The 27,498-nt window shown below is 42.6% G+C and overlaps 1 pseudogene; it reads right to left on the bottom strand.

Annotated features, from left to right (window-relative positions):
• Window positions 1-26,009, bottom strand: part of LOC126176320 (uncharacterized) — a 38,680-nt pseudogene extending 12,671 nt beyond the window's left edge.
• Window positions 26,010-27,498: the final 1,489 nt, after the last annotated feature.

Consider the following 27,498-nt stretch of genomic DNA (forward strand, 5'->3'; position numbering starts at 1 on the left):
CAAAGAATGAAAAAGAAACAGTTGGGGAAGAGGAAAGCTGGGATAGTGTGGACAGACGCGTATTCTGATTTGCTCTTGGATAAAAGGAAGACGCCTGGCATATAACCGAGAGGACAGCTTGACTGTGATAGCAGGCAAAGTTTTAACCTTCTGTTGGATACAACCATGATTTGAATTCCAAATTACTAGGGCGGTAACAGAGGTGATGGAGAGATACGAGACGTTCAGAAAATTCCGGAACTTCGCCCACAAAATTTTCTACTCTTACCTTTTACTTATTGTGCATGGTCTCCTCCACAATTGATACACCGCCCCAACGTCGTATCCACCTCCGGAAACAGTCTTGGTACCCCCTCTTCTTGGATCGCGCGAAGCACCGACTGCAAATTTTCTTTTACCTCCTCTATCGTTGCAAGTTTTCGTCCTTTCAACTGTGTTTTCAACTTTGGAAATAAAAAAGTCCGCAGGAACTAGATCTGGAGAGTATTGAGTATGAGGCAGTACACTGATTTCGTTTCTTGTGCAATAGTCACGAACCAACAGGGATGAATGTGCGGTTGCGTTATCGTGATGCAAGAGGCATGAATTATCTCGCCACATTTAAGGCCGTTTCCTTCTCACATTTACTAGCAGGCGTCGCAACACATCCCGATAGTACCATCGATTAAGTTTGTCCTTGTGGCAAGAATTAATGATGAACTAATCCTTCGAAGTCAGAGAAAACTATCAGCATGGCTTTGACATTTGACCTGACCAGACGAGCTTTTTTTGATCTTTCCCCACCTATTGTGAAGACTGAACCGTACTCCCACGTCTCATCACCAGTTACGATTCTCTTAAGGAACATCTCGTTCTCATTTGCGCGATCCAAAAACTTCACAGTTTGCGTAGCGAAGGTCTTTCTAGTCTTGACTTACGAGCTGTGGGACGAACTTGGCGACAACACGATACATTCTAGGTTGCTGTGTTAGGATTTCATGACATGATCCAGTTGAAATGTTACATTATTCTGTAATCTCTCGGACTGTCAGTCTTCGATTGGCATGCAGAATTTCGATGACATTCCTGACATGAGCGTGTCGGTAGATGTCGAACGGTGTCCTGAACGATGGTCATCTTTAACTTTCTCCGGCCAGTTTTAAACCGTGTGAACCATTAGTAACACGGTGTACGGCTTAAGCACTCATCACCGTGGGCTTAACCTTTCTGGATGCATTCGCCCTCCCAGCATAGCAAGGACTGAAGAGATTAAACGCACCCATCCTACGCAAGGTCGAGACGTTTGGAGTTTTCCACCATTTATGCCTTGATGAATTGCATCACTCTAGTACGGATTGATCAGGAGCAACATCTTACTAGTTTACTTAAATTTGAATTATTTTTCTAATTTTTGAATTGCATATAGGCAAAAGAGAGCTTCCCTGCACGCTGCGACAGTTTGTAATTTCCCATTTAGTTGCACAGCCAAGAATATGCCGACTTCTTTCACTGTAGTTTATAGTGTAAGAAGATACTATCAAGGAGTGTGAGTAGAACCGTTTCGCCAGAATTTTCGCTGCTCGGTTTTCGGTGCAGCATACTGATTACCTGTGACTTCTTGTGGTTTGGTTTGAGACTCATAATAATGTAGAAAGGTCGCCATTAAAGCTAGATATGTCAGTAGTAATGATATGAAGGCTGGCTCCTCGATACAGGAGGATATCGACAGCAATTAAGTGAAGTGATACATGAAACGTATTTGGAGTTGCAAATAAGAACAACGATGACAATGAAAATTTCTGCCGGACAAGGACTCGAAACCGTACTGCAGTATGGTAATTAAGTGATAATTACAAGGATGTAAAACAAAATAAATATTATTTGTATACAGTGAGCAAAGCAACAGGCCAAGGATTGATCCCTGGAGACCCTGAGAGTTGAGAGCCTCATAGACTTCTCCGTCTCCACATATGATTCGTTGATATTTATTTGAAAGTCAGATATCGAACCACAGGTTTTCATTGTTTGGGGCATTCAACTGTTTTTTTTTTTTTTTCAAAAGTAATATGGGGGTTGCAAAAAGAGTCACCCAATTTCACAAGAAATCTTCTACGTGAACAGACATAGAAAAACTGAACTAAATTATACTCCGTTCACAGGCTACGGGCGGGAACTTCGATACTGACTGACCGGCAGCAGCGTCATCGTCATCCCACAGGCGTCACTGTTTGAGGATATGGGTGGGCATGGGGATCAGCACACCACTCTCCTGGCTGCTGTCAGTTTTCGAGACCTGGAGCCACAGCTAATCGGTCAAGTAGCTCCTCAGTTGGCATCACGAGTCTTGAGTGCAGCCTGTTCCAGTCCTCTTACCAACGAAAACACTCTGGCTCTTCTGGGAATCGAACCTAGGTCCTTCGCATGGTAGTCAGCCATGCTGACTATCCTCAACAGAGGTGGACAATAAAGATAAAAACCTGGTGCAAATTTTGTACAGATAGGACCATCAGATTTCTATCTTTAAAAGAAACATATGATTTCAGTAGGGTATACTGGGTTATTCCGTGATGATGTTACAAACTTTCAGGGGTGATACTGAAGCTCAAATGTATCGATTTGGGGTAAAGGATCTTGTTCCAGAGACGACCGAGTCGAAAGTCGTTCTGATATCTCTGACAGTGGACCTCTTCTACTTCAGGCCCTTTGTTTTCCTTATTTTGCGAGAAGGTGGTATGGTTCAAAAGTAAGAACAAATTGTCTACTAAACATGGGCTCTAAAATGCATACCCTAAGCGGTATGAGCACTTGTTCTGTAGAAGAGATGCTTTTCACAGTAGCAACGAGGAATAAATGTTCATAACCCTTAGGGTATGCATTTTTATGCCCATGTTAACTGGACTTTTTTTCTTGTTTGGGCCATACTATCTCCTCCTAAAATAATGAAAGCAAAGATCTTGTGGCAGAAGAGGTCCACTGTCAGAGGTATCAGAACTTTTTCTATTTTAACTTCCGCATGGTCTTTTCCGGACCAGGCTTCCTTATCTCAAATTCATGCTTCTATCCTTCTCCACCATCTCTTGAAGTTTGTAACATCATTGCATAGTTAGCCTGTATATTTTACATGTTTGCTTATACAACCTTGGGATATTGTTTCAAATTACCTTTAGGATCAAAATTTTCATCTACCTTAAGCAGTCTTCAATGTAACCTCCACGGAACACACAACAAACATCCAGACAATAGCCAAACTCGTTCCATACTTTTGAGAAAATGTCTTGAGCTATTGCGTTCACTGTTGTTACTATGCGGCGTCGAAGTGCACCCAAAGTAGTTGGAAGGGGAGGGCGATGACATAGATAGAGTCTTTCACCTCCTGCAGAAGAAAGAATCACACACCTTAAGATCAGGCAACGTTGGAGGCCACTAGCGCAATGCGCGATCGCTGCGCCCGCTAAGATCGATCCATAGTTGAGGCACGTCTTTGTTAAGAATTGCTGATATTTACGCACAAATGCCACTGCGGTGATGAACTGTCCAGGTGCTAAATTGAAATTTTCGGCATGTTCTCGCAACTGCGTAATGAATGAGACGCTTGCACCAGGGAGACACCTGTCGGCTACCACAAGAATCGGTAACTTACGCAACGAAACTAAAAGTTACCTTAACTGTAAGTTTCGATGCGTAACTTGAAATTAACCCCAAGTTCCTATCCTCAATCTGATAGAAGATACACCAGATGAATCTTTTGAAACAACCTGTAGATCGCAATCGGCAATGTTGAAATGTCTTGACGAAATTAAACATTGTTAAAACGGCCGTGTCATGTTTCATGTCGCAACTCACCTTGACTTCCGGAAGGCGTTCGATACAGTTCCGCACTGTCGCCTAATAAACAAAGTAAGAGCCTACGGAATATCACACCAGCTGTGTGGCTGGATTGAAGAGATTTTAGCAAACAGAACACAGCATGTTGTTCTCAATGGAGAGACGTCTACAAACGTTGAAGTAACCTCTGGCGTTTAGATTAGATTAGATTAGATTTACTTTCATTCCAATTGATCCGTAGTGAGGAGGTCCTCCAGGATGTGGAACATGTCAGAAAAACAACAATACATGACAAATATTTACAACTAAAACAAATAAGCTAATGTACCATTCCACAGGTCCCAAGTGGAATGATTGTCATTTTTTAATGAACACTAAGAGCCATTTTACAAATACTAATGCACTGAATTTCAAATAAAAAAGCTTTTTATTTATTTATAAGGTAATAAACATGTAATACAATTACTGTAATACTTATTTACAATGAACACATTACTGCACTGAAATGGTGCAGAAGTTAGATTATACTTACACACACACACACACACACACACACACACACACACACACACACACACAGACACAGACACACAAATTTTCAGTGAACACATTACTGCACTGAAATTGTGCAGAAGTTATGTTGTACTTATATACAAATCAGTTGGTTTTACTAAGAAATTCATCAATGGAGTAGAAGGAGTTGGCCACCAATAAATCCTTTAGGCTTCTCTTAAACTGAATTTCATTGGTTCTTAAGCTTTTTATGGCTGCTGGCAAGTTATTGAAAATGTGTGTTCCTGAATAATGCACACCTTTTTGTACAAGACTAAGTGACTTTAAATCCTTGTGAAGATTATTCTTATTTCTAGTATTGATTCCATGAATTGAGCTGTTGGTTTGAAAAAGTGATATATTTTTAATGACAAATTTCATTAAGGAATAAATATATTGGGAAGCTGTAGTTAGTATTCCTAGTTCCCTGAACAGGCTTCTGCAGGATGTTCTTGAGTTCACACCACATATAATTCTTACTGCACGTTTTTGTGCCCGGAAAACTTTAGCTTGGCTTGATGAATTACCCCAAAAAATAATCCCATATGACATTATGGAATGAAAGTAAGCATAGTATGCCAGCTTTTTCATTTTTATATCCCCTATGTCTGACAAAATTCGCATTGCAAACAGAGATTTGTTAAGACGCTTCAGCAGTTCTGTGGTGTGCTCCTCCCACTTGAATTTATTATCAAGCTGTAATCCCAAGAATTTAACACTGTCCACTTCTTCTATCTTCTTGTCATCGTATGTTAGACATATACTCTTGGGACACCCCTTACAAGTTCTGAACTGCATGTAGTGTGTTTTTTCAAAGTTTAGTGACAAAGAATTGGCTAGGAACCAGTGATTAATGTCCACAAATATTTTATTGGCTGATCTTTCTAAGACTACACTTGATTTGCTATTCATTGCAATGTTTGTATCATCGGCAAACAAAACAAACTTGGCATCTGGTAATGTTACTGATGAAAGGTCATTGATATACACAAGGAAAAGTAAGGGCCCCAAAATGGAACCTTGTGGGACCCCACATGTAATTAGTTCCCAGTTGGATGATGCCTGATAGCTTGATACATGTCTCTTTCCTAATAACACCCTTTGTTTCCTGCCAGAGATATAAGATTTGAACCATTTTGCAGCATTTCCTGTTACACTATAATATTCTAGTTTACTTAAAAGGATATTGTGATTTACACAGTCAAATGCCTTTGACAGATCACAAAATATACCAGTTGCCTGCAAGTTTTTGTCTAATGAATTAAGCACATTTTCACTGTAAGTGAAGATAGCCTTATCAATATCAGAACCTTTTAGAAATCCAAACTGTGACTTTGACAGTATGTTATTTGAGATAAGATGGTTATAAAGACGACTGTACATTACTTTTTCGAAAATTTTTGAGAATGCTGGCAACAGTGAAATTGGACGGAAATTTGATGCTATTTCTTTATCTCCCTTCTTAAACAGTGGCTTAACTTCAGCATATTTCAGCCATTCAGGAAATATTCCACTGATAAACGACTGGTTACACAGATAGCTTAATATGTTACTTAGCTCAGAATCACATTCTTTAATTAACTTTGTTGATATTTCATCATACCCACTAGATGTTTTTGATTTTAAAGATTTTATGATGGACATTATTTCTGTTGGGGTAGTGAGGGTCAAATTCATATTATGGAAGTTACTTGAAATGTCTGGTCTAAGGTAATCCATAGCAGCCTCTACCGAACCTGACAACCCCATCTTTTCAGTAACAGTTATAAAATGTTTGTTAAAAAGTTCTGCAACACTATACACATCTGTCACCAATGTATCATTTACTCTTAATGCTATTTGTTCCTCTTCATGTCTGGTTCTACCGATCTCCTCCTTCACTATATCCCATATTGTCTTTATTTTGTTATCTGATATGACTATCTTTTCCTTGTAATATATTTGCTTTGACATCCGTATTACAGTCTTTAATATTTTGCAGTATTTCTTATAATGTGCTATAGCATCAACATTGGAAATGTTTCGGATTGACAGATACAGTTTTCTTTTTGTTTTACAAGATACCCCTATTCCTCGAGTAATCCATGGCTTCTTTGTAGACTTTGCTCTAACCTTGGTAAGTTTTGGGGGAAAGCAGTGTTCAAATAAGGTAAGCACTTTATTAGCAAAAATGTTATATTTTTCATTCATGCCATGAGCACTGTAAACATCAGTCCAGTGAATGTCTCTAAGGAGTGTCCTAAAATAATCAATTTTTGGCTTACTGATTACCCTCTTGAGCTCAGATTTAACAGATTTTATATCCTGTTCAGTATTAACATTTAACAGAAGGAACTGCATGTCATGGTCTGGGAGGCCATTGACTATTGGTTTTGTAATATAATTTTGTTCATAGGACTTTTCTATAAAGATATTATCAATGGCTGTTTGTGAGCAAGTGGCTATCCTAGTGGGGAACTTTACTGTGGGAATTAAGTTGAATGATAGTGTTACCAACTCAAATAAGTTCTTATTGGGAGAGTCTTTAAGGAAATCTACATTGAAATCACCAGCAACCACTATTTCTTTGTTTTTGGTTGTTAAATGGGCCAGTACAGCTTCAAGGTGGTTTACAAACAGTTTAAAGTTACCTGCAGGTGCTCGATATACACTTAATATTATGAAAGATTTTTTGTGAAAATCTAATTCTGTTGCACATGCTTCCATATGCTGTTCTAGGCAAAATTTATGAATGTCTATGTTCTTAAATTTATGACAGTTCCTGATGAATGTGGCAACTCCTCCTTTCTCCATTTCTGATCTACAAAAGTGAGATGCTAACCTAAACCCTGTAACACTTAAAAGTTCTATACCAGTGGTCACATGATGTTCAGAGAGGCAGATTATGTCAGCTGGGTTTGAAGACTCTAATTCATCTATGCAGATAGTTAATTCATTAATTTTATTTCTCAGTCCTCGAATATTTTGATGCAATAAAGATAGCTGACATTTCACATTGACTGAGTTAAAATTGAGTGGAGTTAAAATATCTGCTGACAGTTGAAAATTCTTAACTAATGGCTGTTTATGTTGATGTAATAAGCTGGAATTATGTTTTTTGATTTCTTTCTCAAACTGAAGGTTTGTCTCAGTTCTAACCTCTCTTAAAATTTGTTTTCTTTCTGTCCTCCCTACCCTAAAAAAGGGTGTTTTCTGAATCCTATAACCACTGGTATTTTACCACTCATGACAGTGCCTCCCCCCTTTAACTTTCCTGCTATTTCCCCAGCCAATTTACCCTTCCCCTTCCTGTTGAGGTGAAGGCCATGCCTAGTATAATCCCACCTACTGATAGAATCAACATGAACCATACCAACGTGTGACCCCGCACCCGACATGAGCAGCCGTTCCAGCTCCAAATTAACTCTCTTGACAGAAGAGTTCAAATGAGGTCGGTCATGGCGCCCAAGAACAGATACAAACTCAACACTAGTATGCTTCGATGCTGATGCAATCTTCGCCAGGTCACACTCTATACTGTACCCAGGATCTCTGTCAATACTGTTACCTGCCCCACCCACTATAACCACGGTGTCTTCCTTAGTGAAATCTTTGCAAAGTGATCCTAAATCCTCTGTTACCTGCTCCAGACCAGCACTAGGTTTAAAAAAATTGGTGACCTGGTATTCTGATCCTAGTTCATCCTGCAAGAGTTGGCCAACACCTCTTCCATGGGAACTACCTAACAACAACACTTTCTTTCTCTTTACTGATTTCCCTACATTCTTACTTTTCAATTTGCTGCTGAAAGTTTGTTGTGCCCTGTCTACACCTGCAACTGCTTGAGGCTCACCAGCTTCTAATTGAAGCAACAGGTCAAATCTATTTTCCACATTCACCATAAAGCTGTCAGACATAGTTCTAGGCCTGTTCCTCCTGTTGCCTGTTGCCACTTCCCACCTCTCTTTACCCTTCTCCCTCCTTAACCTGTCAAGATCTCCCCTGGCCTTGTCTAACTCAGCCTGAAGGGCAGCAATTTTCCCCTCCTGTTCCAGTATCTTCCTATCTCTACTACAAATCCTACAAAACCACTGATGAGTCTCATTTACTTCCCCTATTCCCACGCCACTACAGTCACCCACATGGAAAAAACTACAGCACCCATCACACCAAAGCCCCGACCTAACAATTCTACGGCAAGTCAAGCACTTTTCACTCATGATAAACGTAATAGTTTATTAAGAATAAGTCAGTTAAATTACAGATAAACACGAAAATATGGTTACACAAATTTGGCCTATACGCAATTGTGTGTAAACAAAAACAAAAGTGCAAAGTTTCTGAAACAACAAGTTAAACTTTACGCTGCTTTCCGGAAATGCTACTTAAATAATGAAGAGGTACGCTAAGTTAAATTGCTGGAGAGAGCAAGGAACAACTAAACGAAATTCTATAGATTTGCTGCAGCAGAACGTAAACAGAAAATACGACTGTCGGTCTTTTCGCGTTTTCTGCTGTATTACGTAAAGAAAAATGGAACCTCTAATGGTACACTTAAACGGCACACTAATACACTTATTTACCACGTAATCAGTACTAATCTATATGTTTTATAATCTAAAATAACTTATCTTTACGAGAACACCAAAACTCGCGCTAGTCGCCTGGCTGCAGGCCACAGAGGAATGTTATGGGACCATTGCTTTTCACAATATATATAAACGACCTAGTAGATTGTGCCGGAAGTTCCAAGCGGCTTTTCGCGGATGATGCTGTAGTATACAGAGAAGTTGCAGCATTAGAAAATTGCAGCGAAATGCAGGAAGATCTGCAGCGGATAGGCACTTGGTGCAGGGAGTGGCAACTGACATTTAACATAGACAAATGTAATGTATTGCGAATACGTAGAAAGAAGGATCCTTTATTGTATGATTATATGATAGCGGAATAAATACTGGTAGCAGTTACTTCTGCAAAATACCTGGGATTATGCGTACGGAACGATTTGAAGTGGAATGATCATATAAAATTAATTGTTGGTAAGGCGGGTGCCAGGTTGAGATTCATTGGGAGAGTCCTTAGAAAATGTAGTCCATCAACAAAGGAGGTGGCTTACAAAACACTCGTTCGACATATACTTGAGTATTGCTCATCAGTGTAGGATCTGTACCAGGTCGGGTTGACAGAGGAGATAGAGAAGATCCAACGAAGAGCGGCGCGTTTCGTCACAGGATTGTTTGGTAAGCGTGATAGCGTTACGGAGATGTTTAGCAAACTCAAGTGGCAGACTCTGCAAGAGAGGCGCACTGCATCGCTGTGTAGCTTGCTGTCCAGATTTCGAGAGGGTGCGTTTCTGGATGAGGTATCGAATATATTGCTTCCCCCTATTTATACCTCTCGAGGAGATCATGAGTGTAAGATTAGAGAGGTTCGAGGGCGCAAGGAGGTTTTCCAGCAGTCGTTCTTCCCGCGAACCATACGCGACTGGAACTGGAAAGGGAGGTAATGACAGTGGCATGTAAAGTGCCCTCTGCCACACACCGTTGGGTGGCTTGCGGAGTATAAATGTAGATGTAGATAAATCCGGTTCCATTCAATCTCTTTATTCGCCCGTTAACAATGTTCATTGTATGAATTTTGCGACATTCCCTAACAGTTTCCTGCTGAGTAGAAGCTCTCTAAACGGCATCAGCTGCTACTTTACCTGATGTTGCTCACATCTTGGTAATTGGGCTGTGCACAGCTCTATTTAAAAAGAATAGTTCGATGTAGTCACAGGGTTGAACCGTGCGTGTCTACTTTCGTGCCCCACAGCTAACTGGCTGCAAACAGTAATCTATAGCTGAGATGCTGCAGTCAAATAGTCTATCCATGGGCTAGAATTGTGAATTAATAAAATAGATAGGAATATTAGAATTTAATAAAAAGATAAATTAATATTTTAATAAAAAGGATTCTATTTTAATGTCTGTAATCGACATACACTCCTGGAAATGGAAAAAAGAACACATTGACACCGGTGTGTCAGACTCACCATACTTGCTCCGGACACTGCGAGAGGGCTGTACAAGCAATGATCACACGCACGGCACTGCGGACACACCAGGAACCGCGGTGTTGGCCGTCGAATGGCGCTAGCTGCGCAGCATTTGTGCACCGCCGCCGTCAGTGTCAGCCAGTTTGCCGTGGCGTACGGAGCTCCATCGCAGTCTTTAACACTGGTAGCATGCCGCCGACAGCGTGGACGTGAACCGTATGTGCAGTTGACGGACTTTGAGCGAGGGCGTATAGTGGGCATGCGGGAGGCCAGGTGGACGTACCGCCGAATTGCTCAACACGTGGGGCGTGAGGTCTCCACAGTACATCGATGTTGTCGCCAGTGGTCGGCGGAAGGTGCACGTGCCTGTCGACCTGGGACCGGACCGCAGCGACGCACGGATGCACGCCAAGACCGTAGGATCCTACGCAGTGCCGTAGGGGACCGCACCGCCACTTCCCAGCAAATTAGGGACACTGTTGCTCCTGGGGTATCGGCGAGGACCATTCGCAACCGTCTCCATGAAGCTGGGCTACGGTCCCGCACACCGTTAGGCCGTCTTCCGCTCACGCCCCAACATCGTGCAGCCCGCCTCCAGTGGTGTCGCGACAGGCGTGAATGGAGGGACGAATGGAGACGTGTCGTCTTCAGCGATGAGAGTCGCTTCTGCCTTGGTGCCAATGATGGTCGTATGCGTGTTTGGCGCCGTGCAGGTAAGCGCCACAATCAGGACTGCATACGACCGAGGCACACAGGGCCAACACCCGGCATCATGGTGTGGGGAGCGATCTCCTACACTGGCCGTACACCACTGGTGATCGTCGAGGGGACACTGAATAGTGCACGGTACATCCAAACCGTCATTGAACCCATCGTTCTACCATTCCTAGACCGGCATGGGAACTTGCTGTTCCAACAGGACAATGCACGTCCGCATGTATCCCGTGCCACCCAACGTGCTCTAGAAGGTGTAAGTCAACTACCCTGGCCAGCAAGATCTCCAGATCTGTCCCCCATTGAGCATGTTTGGGACTGGATGAAGCGTCGTCTCACGCGGTCTGCACGTCCAGCACGAACGCTGGTTCAACTGAGGCGCCAGGTGGAAATGGCATGGCAAGCCGTTCCACAGGACTACATCCAGCATCTCTACGATCGTCTCCATGGGAGAATAGCAGCCTGCATTGCTGCGAAAGATGGATATACACTGTACTAGTGCCGACATTGTGCATGCTCTGTTGCCTGTGTCTATGTGCCTGTGGTTCTGTCAGTGTGATCATGTGATGTATCTGACCCCAGGAATGTGTCAATAAAGTTTCCCCTTCCTGGGACAATGAATTCACGGTGTTCTTATTTCAATTTCCAGGAGTGTAGATGATAGAAAATTGGGCTGAATAACGTTTATTTATGAAAATACATCTCAACTAAATGGAAAGTGATCCTACAAAATCCAGTTAAAATACGAATAGTAAATAACCTTAGCAAACGCAGTAAAGTTGCGTTGAGATCTATATGAGAATGGTAGCAGAATCGTCAAGCTAAATAATCACTCAAGATGCTCGAAAAACTAAGCCCATTTCATGATACAGTACACGAAATATTCGCCAGCTCAAAATAATTCAGAGTTCAATATGACAATTTACAAATTAACAAGCTTGAGATAATGAGTAGCAACTCATACTCTATCTATTCTCAATTCCGTAATGCAATCGGAAAAAGGTAGAATATCATAGTGGTCAATCATCGCCCAGAATCAATCACCCACATGATCGAATAAACACACTGTATCACCAACAAGTCTGCCTTGTTCAAGACCCAATATAGAATTGTCCAGAATCAGTTCGTTGAGCTCTTCACTCGAAAAAAGCCTGTCTCCACTTGATTCCAGTGGTGCTTTGCCACTGTGCCTGCTTTTCCATTGGCTGAAGGCCATCACCACAAAAATAAGATCTACAGACATAATTTGACACAACTTGACCACTTTATGCGCTAAACTATTATAGTGCAAAATTTTTAAATAAAAGAATTGTTATGAACAGTCACAACAAATATAAATAATAGTGTGTTCATAAATAAAGAAGCCAGCATTCTTGCACAATTGTCATCAAATATTGTTTAAAGAATTATTTAAGCCTGCTAGACAGAAACATCTTTCGGCACTCTTGACAATATTGATGTCAGCTAATACATGCGATTGGCCACTACTTAAATTACCATGATTTTGTAATAGCAATTGTAATCAATAACTACATAAATATCTGACAAAAATAATAACATTAATAACTACGCAAGTATAACGAGATATGAGGTACTCATGCTGCATTTATTTGGTGTATTATTGTGGACAATATGATGCTCTGATAAACATTGCATAATGAAACGGTATAAAAAACGTAATAAATCAAGAAATAAAATAGATACAGATAAGCAGCTTTGAGGGGTGATAGCTACAGCGCACTGCTATCATCTGAGAATTGAAGACACATGAAGCATTTAAAAATTGTTAATTTAGAGGTTCATTGTGAAAATTTATGGTGACTGTAAAATATAAACTTTTATAGTTTGAAAGATACTGAAAATTGTTGTTGTGTCATTGGTTGGGCCTAATTTATTTTAGAGCGCCGAAGTATTCAGATTGGCTTTATTATGTAATTGTGATTTATTGTCGAATTTCTAAGAGGTGTAACTTAGCCATCTTTCAGATTGTCTCAAAGTCCACCATTGCTGGTGCATTCCATCTTCTGCTCAGCGACCGACCATTGTCTGAATTCGCTATACTGGCTTTTATATGCCTGCTGTTATTCGTTGCACCTTTACACCTGGGGCTGGACCTTACTGTTCACTTCAGCTGGACCGCCCACTGGACCATGTGACTGTCCGCTAGCGTTCAGCTTCACAAACAAATTAGCCTCACCTCATCCCATGTGTAGGTGGCCGAATAACTTGTCTACATATGTGTACATTACAATGTCGTCAGTGCATAGCCAGGGCTAGTTACAGTAAAACTTGTTAGATTTAAGTTGTTTACAAACTTACTTCAACCAGTCACGACATTACAGTAAGTGGTCAAGTATTTCCAACAACACTTGGCTTAGCGACCACTTGTACAGGGTTATTACAAATGATTGAAGCGATTTCACAGCTCTACAATAACTTTATTATTTGAGATATTTTCACAATGCTTTGCACACACGTACAAAAACTCAAAAAGTATTTTTAGGCATTCACAAATGTTCGATATGTGCCCCTTTAGTGCAGACATCGAGCCGATAATCAAGTTCCTCCCACACTCGGCGCAGCATGCCCCCATCAATGAGTTCGAAAGCATCGTTGATGCGAGCTCGCAGTTCTGGCACGTTTCTTGGTAGAGGAGGTTTAAACACTGAAACATAACCCCACAGAAAGAAATCGCATGGGGTTAAGTCGGGAGAGCGTGGAGGCCATGACATGAATTGCAGATCATGATCTCCACCACGACCGATCCATCGGTTTTCCAATCTCCTGTTTAAGAAATGCCGAACATCATGATGGAAGTGCGGTGGAGCAACATCCAGTTGAAAGATGAAGTCGGCGCTGTCGGTCTCCAGTTGTGGCATGAGCCAATTTTCCAGCATGTCCAGATACACGTGTCCTGTAACGTTTTTTTCGCAGAAGAAAAAGGGGCCGTAAACTTTAAACCGTGAGATTGCACAAAACGCGTTAACTTTTGGTGAATTGCGAATTTGCTGCACGAATGCGTGAGGATTCTCTACCGCCCAGATTCGCACATTGTGTCTGTTCACTTCACCATTAAGAAAAAATGTTGCTTCATCACTGAAAACAAGTTTCGCACTGAATGCATCCTCTTCCATGAGCTGTTGCAACCGCGTCGAAAATTCAAAGCGTTTGACTTTGTCATCGGGTGTCAGGGTTTGTAGCAATTGTAAACGATAAGGCTTCTGCTTTAGCCTTTTCCGTAAGATTTTCCAAACCGTCGGCTGTGGTACGTTTAGCTCCCTGTTTGCTTTATTCGTCGACTTCCGCGGGCTACGCGTGAAACTTGCCCGCATGTGTTCAACCGCTTCTTCGCTCACTGCAGGCCGACCCGTTGATTTCCCCTTACAGAGGCATCCAGAAGCTTTAAACAGCATACCATCGCCGAATGGAGTTAGCAGTCGGTGGATCTTTGTTGAACTTCGTCCTGAAGTGTCGTTGCACTGTTATGACTGACTGATGTGAGTGCATTTCAAGCACAACATACACTTTCTCGGCTCCTGTCGCCATTTTGTCTCACTGCGCTTTCGAGCGCTCTGGCGGCAGAAACCTGAAGTGCGGCTTCAGCCGAACAAAACTTTATGAGTTTTTCTACGTATCTGTAGTGTGTCGTGACCATATGTCAATGAATGGAGCTACAGTGAATTTATGAAATTGCTTCAATCATTTGTAATAGCCCTGTATGTCAGTCGGAAGAAAGTGCATACTGCGGCCATTCTACAATATAGGGGCAAAATTTAAACAGCACACACTTCCTCCAACCCACTTGAGCAAATCAGTTGGTTCTTGTCCATTAGGTGGGATCTAGGAAGGGAGTTAGGCAGCTTATACATCGTGGCAATTATTGAACTATATGAAAAAAATGTAAATTATTTACTAACTACGGCGTACACACACTTTACTCAACAAATAAACGTCACTACAGATATTCGGATTTAGGTTATGACGTGTGAGATATGCCTGCCATCATTGGCGACGATGTGGCGCAGACGAATAGCGAAATCCTGCATGACCCACTGAAGTGTCAGAACATCGATGCTGTCCATGACCTCCTGAATGGCTGTTTTCAGCTCAGCAATGGTTTTGGGGTTATTCCTGTACTCCTTGTCTTTAATACAGCCCCACAAAAAGGAGTCGCATGTGTTCAGATTTGGAGAATATGGCGGCCAATCGAGGCCCATTCCAGTGGCCTCTGGGTACCCCAGAGCCAGACTGCGGCCCCCAAAGTGCTCCCAGGGCATCAAACACTCTCCTGTTTCAATGATATCGAGCTCCATCTTGCGTGAACCACATCTTGTCGAAATCAGGGTCACTTTGGATAATGGTGATGAAACCTGCTTCCAAAACCTTCATGTACCGTTCGGTAGTCACTGTGGCATCAAGGAATATCGCACTGATTATTCTGTGACTGGATGCTGCACACCACTGTCACCTGTTGAGGTTGAAGAGACTTCTTTATGGCGAAATGCGGATTATCAGTCTCCCAAATGCGTCAATTTTCCTTATTGACAAGCCCATCCAAATGAAAGTGGGTTTTCCTCGCTAAACCAAACCACACTAATTCCTATCATGCCCCACGGCCAACTGTGCAGTTTGTACGACCTAACGCAAACCATTCAAAACTTATGACCCCCCAAGGGGCTGATAGTTCTTTTGTGAGTTCGTGCATGGCGCACAAGGCGCCCCAAGCTATTGCAGCCAATTCTTTCTCCCCTAGCTGCATTTCCTTCACCTTCCCTCCCTCCCTATCCTTACTCCTTCCCTGTTGTCACCTCCTTTGCCTCTCTCAGTGATCTGATTTTGTCAACCTGGCTATCCACCTGGTTTCCTGTATTGGTTGCAATTTTGTTCCTTTCCCCTGTTCTTTCATCCTTTTTGGCATTTAGGTCCCCAGCTGAGATTTGACCCCCACTTCGAAATTTCCTGGCGAAGAACTCCCTCCCTAGCTTTTATGGTGTGGATTCCTCTCCCTCCTTCCTTCCCCTCTCTCTTCCTCAAAGTCAGCCCCTTCCACCCTGCTAGGTCACCAGCATGTGTAGTTAGTCTGTGTGTTGGGGCTGTTATGTATCCATATGACTGAGCCCCCTGACAACACAAGGATCAGACTACCTATACCTGAGCTGTTCCCTCCGCATGTATACCAAGGAGTGGTTGCTTATCTTCTTGGAGCATCAGAACTCCCAGCAATGGCTGCTGTGCCAGATGGCTCTTGCTGTGGTTTGGTGGCGCCCATTGGGAGAGGCCCTGGTCAGAGGGGTTGGTATCATGGCGGATGCTTGGTGCATGAAGTGTATCAAGCTGCAAAAATCTGTCCGTTCTCAAAGGGCCATCTCTTTGATTGGTGAAGGATCAATGAATGTTACTTTGTATGACCCAGAAACCTTCTCTTCCCTAGCTACACCACGGGAGGAGGGCGAGGCTCATTGTCTGGGGATGAAACCCTTTCCCCATTGCTCCTCTGTACTAGAACGGATGGGGACACATTCATCAGCACAAAGCCATTGTTTTTCGCGGAAAATATTGAGAACAAGTTTTTTGAAGCTGAGTCTCTAAGTAAGATGGTGTCAGGCTGCCTGTTGACCAAAGCTCTTTCTGCCACCCAATCCACAGCTCTTGGTGCCTGTGATCGTCTTGGCAATGTCCCAGTGTCTATTACTCCTCACCAACATCTGTATGTGGTGCAAGGAGTAATTTTTCTTATGGACCTCTTCCTGCAAGCTGATGAGAAACTCCTGGCTAATCTGGAGTGGTGTGGCATTCATTTTGTTCAACGTGTGAAGAAGGGTCACAAAGACAACCACATCAATACTGGCACCTTCATTCTGGCTTCTGAGGGGGATACCATCCCAGAGAAGGGCAAGGTTATGTGCTACAGATGTGACGTGAAGCCATACATCCCTCCATCTATGCAGTGCTTTCGGTGCTTGCATTTTGGGCATATGTCTTCCCACTGTACAGGGGACCCTTTGTGTGGTGACTGTGCCCACCCACTCCATGAGGGAAGCCCCTGTGTTCCAAGACCTGTGAATTTCAATTGTGCTGACCACCACTCCCCTCGCTCGCCAGATTGTCCAGCTTACAAGAGGGAAAAGAAGATCCAAGAATGTACCAACTTGGAAGTGATAGTGGTTTGAGTGCAAAAGACTCTGGCAATCACCATTTGCAATGTCTACCTCCCTCCAGGTAGACCACTTCCTTACATTGCACTGTCTACCTTAATCCAGTGTCACTTCAATTGGTAGGGTTATCCTAATTGACCAACTTATCATGGACCTTGATTTGTGTCTCCTCAATGATGGTTTCCCTACCCACTTCAGTGCCACTCATGGCAGCTTCTCTGCTATCTATCTCACGATCTCCTCCCCTGCCCTCATGGCTTCCCTACATTGGTCATCCCATGATGACCTTTGTGACAGTGACCACTTTACAGTGATTCTATCGTTCCCCTGCTGCTGCCAGCAGACAAGCCCTGTTGGGCATTCTGCAGGGCCAATTGGCCTTCATATGTGTCTGCTGTGTACTTTGACACCACCCACTCGAATTCCATTGATGTAGTCGTGCAAGGCATCTCTGCCACTATTGTTCATGCTGCTGGCACTGCTGTCCCCCTAACCACAGGTACCACAGGTTCCCCTCGTCGTCAACTGGTACCGTGGTGGATCAAGGATGCCGCAGTCGCTGTCCAGGACCGCTGATGGGCGCTGCGGCGATTTAAGAGACACCCTTCAAATGGTTCAAAATGGTTCAAATAGCTCTGAGCACTATGGGACTCAACATCTTAGGTCATAAGTCCCCTAGAACTTAGAACTACTTAAACCTAACTAACCTAAGGACATCACACACACCCATGCCCGAGGCAGGATTCGAACCTGCGACCGTAGCAGTTCTGCGGTTCCGGACTGCAGCGCCAGAACCGCTAGACCACCGCGGCCGGCAACACCCTTCACAGACCAACCTCCTCACTTTTAAGCATCTCCGCGGTAAGGCTCATTACCTTATTATGTGAAGTAAAAAGTAAAAAGGAATGCTGGGAGCGCTATGTTTCCTCCCAGGGGACGTATGCCTCTCCATTGCAGGTTTGGTCCAAGCTCTGTAGCCTTCTAGGCCACCAGCGACGGTCGACTGTCCAGGGTGCTCTGTGCACTGATCCATGGTCCTCGCAGAACACATTGCAATACACTTTGCGACGGCATCATTATCCTCTTCCTACTCTACTACCTTTCTTTGTCAGAAATGCAGAGTTGTAAAGACCCCCCTCTGTTTCATCCCACACCACGTTGAGCCTGATAATGCACCCTTCACTGAATGGCAATTGGCAATTGGTTCAGTCTCTTAGCTCTTCACAAGGCACAGCCCCAGACCTCAATTCCATCCACAACCAGATGATCCAACACTTGGACGTTCCCCAGAGCCAACAGCTCCTCAGGGTCTTCAACCACATTTGGCTCACAGGTGCTTTTCCATCACAATGGCGAGACAGTATAGTTATCCTCAGCCTTAATGCTGGGAAAAATCGAATGCCTCTAGACAGCTACCGCCCAATTAGCCTAACAAACGTCCTGTGAAAACTGCTTGAGATAATGGTTAGCTTCTGATTATGTAGGGTACTCGAACCTCGGGGCCTTTTTTCCCTGTATCAGTATGGCTTCTGGGCAGGATGATCTCCAACTGACCTTTTACTCCGATTGGAATCAGCCATCTGACAGGCTTTTACTCACTGCTGCCACCTTGTCATGGTCTTCTTTGACCAACATAAAGCGTATGACATGGCTTGGCGCCTTCACATTTTAGTTACCCTACATGACTGGGACTTCCACCTTCCGATTTTTATCCATGAGTTTTTATCTCACTGACTCTTCTGAGTTCAAGTTGGCACTTCACTCAGCGGCCCTCAGATTCAGGAAAATGGAATCCTACAGGGTTGTGTGCTAAGTGTCACACTCCTCCTCATTGGCGTCAATGGGATTTTGACTTCTGTTGGGCCTCTGGTTACCTGAAGTTGTACATCTGGTGCAGTTCCCATTCGGTAGCATCTGCTGAGCGCCATCTGATGGGTCTCTGCCATCTGATGGGCCTCTCTCTGAAATGCGGGTTACGCATTTTCGTCATTGACCCACAGTACACCCCAATCCAGAACTTTATTTAGACAACCAGCGCAATGTTGTAGCACAGTCCCGTTTCTTGGGCCTTATTTCTGTTAACAAGCTGACATGCATGCCCACATTTGCCACTTAAAGACTACATGTATGTGGAAGCTTGATGCTCTCTGCCTTCTGGCCCACACATTTGGGGTGCAGACTGTTCCTCTCTTCTCCATCTTTACCATTCTCTGGTCTTGTCCACACTAGATTCTGGTAGTCTGGTTTATGGCTCAGCAGCTCTTGCCACTTTGAAACTCCTTGACCCTGTCTATCATTGTGGGGTGAGTCTGGGTATTGGTGCCTTTCACACTAGTCCTATTGATAGTCTCCTCACAGAAGTGGGGATTCCCCCTCTTGACATCCGACAGAGCCAACTCCTTGTTTCTTATGCAGTCGCCATTTGCCAATTCCCTGACCATCCTGTGTACCTTGTGCTCTTTGTCAATGACGGATGTCTCCCTCCTTACACCCGTCCATGGGTGGGATTGCCGGTTGGCATGCGTCTCACTTCCCTCTGTCAGAATCCCCATCTCAGCTCACTGGACTGTATCCTGTGTCTTTCCTCCCATACCCCTCCCCCTCTTGGATGGTGCCTAGACCACTGATTCCAGGGTTCTAACGTCTCTGTCGCTCCTATGGCTTTCTGGTGTCTTGCATGTGCCATCCTTGCAGAGTTTCAGGTGCCACCATCTTTAACACTGATGGTTCTAAGACAATTGATAAGGTGGGATATGCTTTCAGGTCTCCTACTGGCTTTGAACACAATTTATTGCCGGGATCATGTAGTGTGTTCACAGTAGAGCTTCTAGCCATTCACAGGGCCATCCTTTTTGTTTCTCAGGCCTTCCTCCACACTGTTCTAATTTGTTCAGACTCCACAAGCAGCCTGCAGGCTATCGACCAATGCTACTCTCGTCACCTTTGGTCTCTGCTATCCATGACCTTCTCTCTACTCCTGAACGAGCCGCCTGTTCAGTCATCGCCGCCCGGAGTGACCGAGTGGTTCTAGGCGCTACAGTCTGGAACCGTGCGACCACTGCGGTCGCAGGTTCGAAACCTGCCTCGGGCATGGATGTGTGTGATGTCTTTAGGTTAGTTAGGTTAAAGTTGTTCTAAGTCCTAGGGGACTGATGACCTCAGCAGTTAAGTCCCATAGTGCTCAGAGGTATTTGAACCATTTTTTTGTTCTGTCATCTTTCTCTGGGTCCCAAGTCATGAACCCAAGGAATGAACTGGCCGACCGTTTGGCTAGAGAAGCTTATACGTACCCCCCTTTCTTTTCACGATTGCAGCAGCAGATATGTGGATCTATGTCAAATCTCATTTTGCCCAAAAGTGGGATGCCATCTGGAGCTCTACTGCTCATAGAAATAAACTGCAGAATCAAGGAGTCTACTGCAGTTTGGCGCTCTTCCTTCTGCTCCTCTCAGAAGAAGTCCGCCGTTTTATGCCATTTATGCATTGGTGATACCCAGCTGACCCATTGTTTTCTCCTATGTAACGACCCAGCTCCACAATGTGGTTGTGTAGCCAGAGTGACAGTATCCCACATATCGGTGGAATGTCTCCTTCTCATGGCTCTTCGTGTTAAGTATAGTCTTCCTAATTCCTTATATTTAATATTAGCAGACGATCCATGGATGGTTGAACTGGTCCTCAGTTTCCCCCATGGAAGTGGTTTTTATTTCCGGATCTAAAGTTCTACATTAGTCTTGGAGCAGGGGTAGGTTGGCTGTGGTTTGGACTTATTTTACAGTCTTCTTAGTCTGTGACCCCATGACCAACCCCTCTTTCTTCCAGTTTTTAGATTTGGTCTCACCTTTTATGCCTGTACAGTGTGTGTTTAATGTTCATTATTTTATAATTTGACTCCACTGACTGGATCCGTCCACTTTTAGCATCCCCTCTTTCTTCTCTGACCCCCTTTGGAATCACAGGACTGATGACTTCAGCACTTGGTCGCGTAACTCCTCTCAATTAATCAATCAGTCAGAAGTTATGACGATTTTATTTCATATAGTCCAATAATGGTCAACCTGTAAAAGCACAGTTTGTTCATTGTGGTTCCTAAGAAAACCACAAAAAACTATGATTTTTGGGGACCTAAAGCACCAATTGTTGGGATGGTTTCCTCTATAATTTCTATTAATGGTCAATCTTCGTAATTTTTATCATATGTTCTTAAGATGACATTCTCAGAGGACCCTGAAATTTTTTTCGATATCATTATCCGTTACTGAGATTCAGAGGTTCGAAGTTGGCTTTATTATACAGGTAAACTACACATGTAATATTAGTTGGAAGCATAAATGTAGTTTTAACTGATGTAGTGAACATGAGACAAGGGTTCTGAGATCGCCAAACGATGTTTCAGTCGCCATTTTTTCAGGAAAAAAACTTTATGATGTGCTGTCTTTATATAATGGGCATTTCGCTTCTATACTGACTGTGTCATGTGCCATGAGGCAGCGTAAGCACCTTACAAAAAAAAAAATTACTTTGTCATATGAAATTCTTTGTACTGTCAAATCAAACACTGCATGTTTGGCATACTGTAGGTGCAAGCTACAAATGATGTGTATTTTGATGTAAAGTAGTGTAATGTGAACTTCCATTGAAAGGGAAAAGATATTGTATTAATCTTATATTATGCATACGCATTTGTTGTTTATATGTGTCAAAACATGTCAATGTGTCTAACTATATAAATAAATTGTCAAAACCTTGCTGACTTACAGAATTATTTTTATATAAGTAGCACACACCGCTATAGCAGGGAAAAGAAGGGAACCAGCAGAAAAATAGTCCTGTCAGAGCACAAAAAGGCGAATATGTTCATCTTTAAAGACTTTAAAAAAGTGCGGAACCAGCTGCCTCAATCGCATTGCCGCCTTCCTGACCAAAAATTTTAGCCTGCAGATATATTCGCGCTTTTTTTGCTGAAAGAGAATAGCTGAAAAACAGATAGTCAGTGTGAGACAGTGGCAATAAAAGAGAAAGAGAGACAGATGGAGATAGTAGCAGTGGGAGCAAAAGAGAGATGAGTCAGTGAAAAGAGACATGAGTGGAGATAATACATACACTGGGCGGGTGTAGGGGAAAGGGGGGAAGAGGGTTCGCCTGCCCCGCTTAACTGGCGAACTTAAACGGGATAAAAATTGTTCACTTTCCTCCTCTCTTTATACCCACACATTAAGGTTTCCTAGTCTAGGTGTCAAAACCCTGAACAAACCATCGCCAAGGAAATGTGTGGAGAGGAGGCAATGGTAGTTAATAGAAACATAGCTGACTGTTAATGAGAAACAAAGAGGCAGTGACTGTGGGGGAGCAAAAGAGTCTAACAAAGACAACAGCAGTGGGACAGTGGGACAGTCAGAGTGGAAGAGAAGGAGACAGTGGTGACAAAGAGCAAGGAAAAAGAATGAAGACAGTGACAGTGTGAGAGACAGATGGTAGAAAGCAGCAATGGGTGAAAAAGAGGAGGGGTGAGACAGTTGCAGTGAGAGGGAGATGCCGAGTCTGAAGTATTCACTTCCAGGAGAGACTGGGTGAAAGGATTTAAAGTGTGATTATGTTCGCATGCGAAAATTTTTGGTGAGGAAGGAGGAGTGCAGACTGGAGCAGCTGGTTCCCCACTTTTCCGTCTGGGGCTATTGAAGTGGAGAATATTCACCTTTCTTGTGCTACGACAGCAGCATTTTTCAGCTGATTTTTGTAAATAATTTTACTTTTTCATATAGAGACATTTTTCAGTGCTATATAATAGCTATGCATTATTAAAAATTGGTTTAGTTCTTCTATTCATATTGATATAAGCATAACAGGGACACAACACTGATTCATTTCTGCAACTGTCCCAAAGTATTCTTAGCACATAACATTTACTTAGTGTTTTATTCAGTACTTCTAGGTTCTTTACCCATCTCATGTGCTCATCCACCCATATGCCTAGAAAATTTGTATGTGGAGCTTATGTACTAGTGCAGTTCCATAATTCGGCTATTATGCTGCTTCTAATTTTACTTCTGATATTACTGAAATGCATCCACACTGATTTTTCCTTATTTACAACCAAAGTATTTAATCCCTAAATCATTTTTCAGCCTCATTTATTGCCTTAGAAACTTTGTGCTGTAGATCATTGTCAGTGCATCCTTTTAGAAAAGTGCTTACTCGCTTAAGCAAACTACACTTCCATCAGCTACCATCAAATGGTTTAGAAATAATTTAAGTTTAAGTCTGAAAAGTATTCCTTGCCTTCATGACATATTTGTACTCTCTGTTATCTGTTAAAGAGAAAGGACTTTGAAGCATTTAAAGGTGAGGCTCTGGACCCATAACAATCTACTTGTTGTCGTATGGTGTTTTCAGAAACCGAATTGATGTAGACTGACGGAAAAAATAGTAACACCAAAAAGTAATTAATACAGAGTAATGAAATTTCGAAAATACATTTATCTAGATAAGATATTTAAGTGATGTACATTGCAAGATCACACATTAATCCTCTAGGACCCACAACAATTAATATTAACTGTAGGTTGTTCTTAGCAGAGTATTATTTACAATTACCAATATGTTGGAGGACAAATGTATAACTTTTGGCTTTTTTTCATTTTTGAGTGCTTTTTTACACTACGTTACACATATGTAACATTGGAATTCAAGGTAACGGATGGGTAAGATAAACGTATAATCACAGTTTTGCGTTCTGAATCAGTTTATAACAAAAACTCATACAATAATGCAACAATCAATATATATTTACACACATTTCTTTTAGTAGTGGAATCATCTGAAGCAGTTCCTTTTTTGTTGAAGTATAGAAAAACTTTGCATTTTTGGCATTGAAGAAAAGTGTTCTGATTCTTGCAAATTATGCACCTTCCTCTTTTGTTATTCCACTGAGGAAAGCTGTCAATTTTGTTCTTCTGGCATTCTAGCATTGGAGTTACTGTAGTAGCAAGTTTCTTGAATTTTTTGGACATATCTTCAGTATTTGGACCTTCCATCTTGAATTTTCCTTGTCCAGCAGATATCAATGTACTTACAAGATCAGCTTTAAACTATCTGAGGGAAACATGTTTTTTTCAGACAGGGCCTTGCAGTCTTCTCTATATTTCAGCCAACTATTGACAACAGCTATTGTTATTGTGTGCCAGAAGATATACAGATATCATCTTCTGGATTTTATGGGATATTTGTATAGTGATGTAAACATATCATGAAGATCTACTCCTCCCATATTGCAATTGTATATTTGAACAATGGATGGTCTTGGGAGAAGAATATGTTCTTTCTTACTTCTATCTCATCTTTTTGCCATGTCCTTTGGCTCTACACCTGTTGGTGAAGTTAACAATGTAACACATTTGTTATCATACCATTTCACAGTGATGAATGTGCCCGTTGTGTCAGCTTGTGAAGCTATAGTATTGTGTCTTTTCATCTGCTTTCCGTCTGGAAGAGTACATTGCTTGAATTTTCTAGCTCTTATTGTGCCTGTATAACACATGCCCCTTTTCAGTAGGCTCTCAGCAACATGATACAATGTGAACAAACTGTCTGCATAAACCCGAAAAAAAGCGATTGTCTTCCAATGCTGCAGTTAGCTTCATCACAAACATTGTAACCAAGACCTTTTCTAGGTACATGCTTTGTTGCCTTAGAAGTTGCACCTTGTTGAAAGTCAAAATCATACAGATATGCTGAGGAACCAGCTATAGCCCACATTTTGAATCCCCGTCTTGTTCACTTGTTTTGCATATACTGTCGAAGATTGCTGCGTCCTTTGAAAAGGATCACTTTCTCGTCAACACACTGATTCTGCTCAGGCAGTTTTCTCAGGCAAGCTTATGAGAACAAAGTAAGTCATGGTCGAATTTTCCAAATCTTATCTTCTTTCTGTATTAGTTCAGTAATAATAAGATTGTCCCAGAAATGCAGCAGAGATAGTAGTTTCTGAAAGTGGCTTCGAGCCATTGTATGAGAAACCAGATTATACGCCTTATGTTTTTCCCAGTAACGTCGCATACTAGGCATTTGAGCCAAACCATAGCAAATAAATATCTAAAAGCTGCTCAAGCTCACGTAGGATAATGCCAATAGTTGTACCCAATTTCTGAATACTAGAAATATTAGTTTGTTGAACACAGAGTTTCAGCATTTCACGTGTCACCAGAGATCAAAAGTACTGCAAAGTGGTGAGCACTTCTTCAGGTTCGTCTTCTGGAAGCTGCACAAATGGATGAATTTCTGGAGTAAAGTCACCATCGCTCCATGACAACTCCATATCTTCTGGAACATTCTCAGGAGTAATTGAATCAAAAACAGTCGACTCTTGCAACACCTCTGGAGTAGAAGTTTCTCTGCCGTCATGATACATGCTGCCATAAGTTGGAATTTCATCATCATCCTCACCATCAAGTTCAGAAACATCACTTTCATGTGGTTTATTTAGAACCTCAAGAATCTCCTCAATCGTTAACTCGAAGTAAAAGAAAATGCCTAAATGTCACAATACGAACATTCATAAACATAGCCCTAAATGCCCACTGCTACACATATGTAACATGAGTTCATTTCAACATTCCTAGGGTATTTCAATACGCAGAACCAAAAGAATGTAAATAATTGGTCCACTAGTACTCATTTAAAGAGATAATATTTAATATATACCTATTAAAAACATATTATCCACACAGAAAGAGGATCCCACATACTTTGCGTGACGTGATGGCGACCATCTTCTGCTCTGGAGCACCTAAAAAGTTACAAACATGGTCAAAGATAATATTTGTACAGTTGTTCCAATTATTCCTCACAGAATAAGCTGCATGGCTTGTACAAATGTGTAACAGTGGGCGTTGGTGAACTAGCAATGGCTAAAGACCAGTAAAACACATATGAAACTCACGTTACATATGTGTAACCAACGGTACTAGAGGATTAATGTAAGCACGAGGTAAGCCACTGCAAATGTGAAATGCTGGTACATTAATAAATTGTGTAACAGCAGAATGTTGAATGCAAGCAGGCAAATGTGGATGCATTGTATTGTGTAGGTGCTGGTTGTCAGTTTGTGTAATGGTGTTCCATGTCTGTTGCACGTCTTCAGTCAACGGAGGGATGATGGTGGAGTTGGCGTCCAATAACGTCCCATATGTGCTCGATTGGAGACAGATCTGGTGATCGGGCAGGCCAAGACAATGTGTCGACTCTCTATAGATCTTGCTGGGTTACAACAGCGGTTGCAGGCGAGCGTTGTCCTGTTGGAAAACACCCCCTGCGATGCTGTTAATAAATGACAGCACAACGGGTCGTATAAGCAGACGGACAAACAGATTTGCAGCCAGGGTGAGAGGGATAACCACGAGAGTGCTCCTACTGTCATACAAAATCGGAGCCCAGACCATAGCGCCAGGTGCATGTCCAGTGTGTCTAGCATGCAGACATGCTGGTTGCAGACCCCCAACTGGCCTTCTTCTTACCAACACTCGGCCATCACTAGCACTGAGGCAGAACCAGCTTTCATGAGAAAACAGCAGATCTCCACGATGCCCTCCAATGAGCTTTTGCTTGTCAGCACTGAAGTCGTAAATGGCATTGGTTTGGGATCAGTGGAATGCACGCTACAGGGCGCCTTGCTTGGAGCTGTCCTTGAAGTAGCCAATTTGTAACAGTTCGTTGTGTCACTGTGGTGCCAACTGCTGCTCAAATTGCTGGTGCAGATGCAGTACACTGCGTCACAGCCATACGTCGAACATGATGGTCTTCCATATCGGTAGTGCTACATGGCCATCCGAAGCCTGACCAACGCAGCCAGCGCTCATGTACAGAGGCTACATTCCTTTCAAGTCCTTCTGCAATATCATAGGAGGAACATCCAGCTCGTCATAGCCCAACTACACAACCTCGTTCAAACTCAGAGACGTTTTGATAATTGCGCCTTTGTAACCTTAAAGGTATTCTTGGCTAACATCAGCTCACTTCGTCCAATCTCAAAGGTAACTAACGCTCACGATCGTTACAGCGTGTATTTAAAGGAAATCTGATTAGCATCCTCATGACACACTTGTGCACCTGGCGCGAAATTTGAGTAGACATCACCGTTCTGATGCAGAAACAAGCCTGCCAACTTTCGTTTATGTCGCTCAACTGCTTCCTGATGTTGCAATTTTTCCGTAAGTGTATGTTATGGGTGTTGTAAGTTTTGAGGAGCTAGTCATCTGTTCG

This window comes from Schistocerca cancellata, chromosome 3, assembly GCF_023864275.1.
Source record: "Schistocerca cancellata isolate TAMUIC-IGC-003103 chromosome 3, iqSchCanc2.1, whole genome shotgun sequence".
In the NCBI taxonomy this organism is placed as follows: Eukaryota; Metazoa; Arthropoda; class Insecta; order Orthoptera; family Acrididae; genus Schistocerca; species Schistocerca cancellata.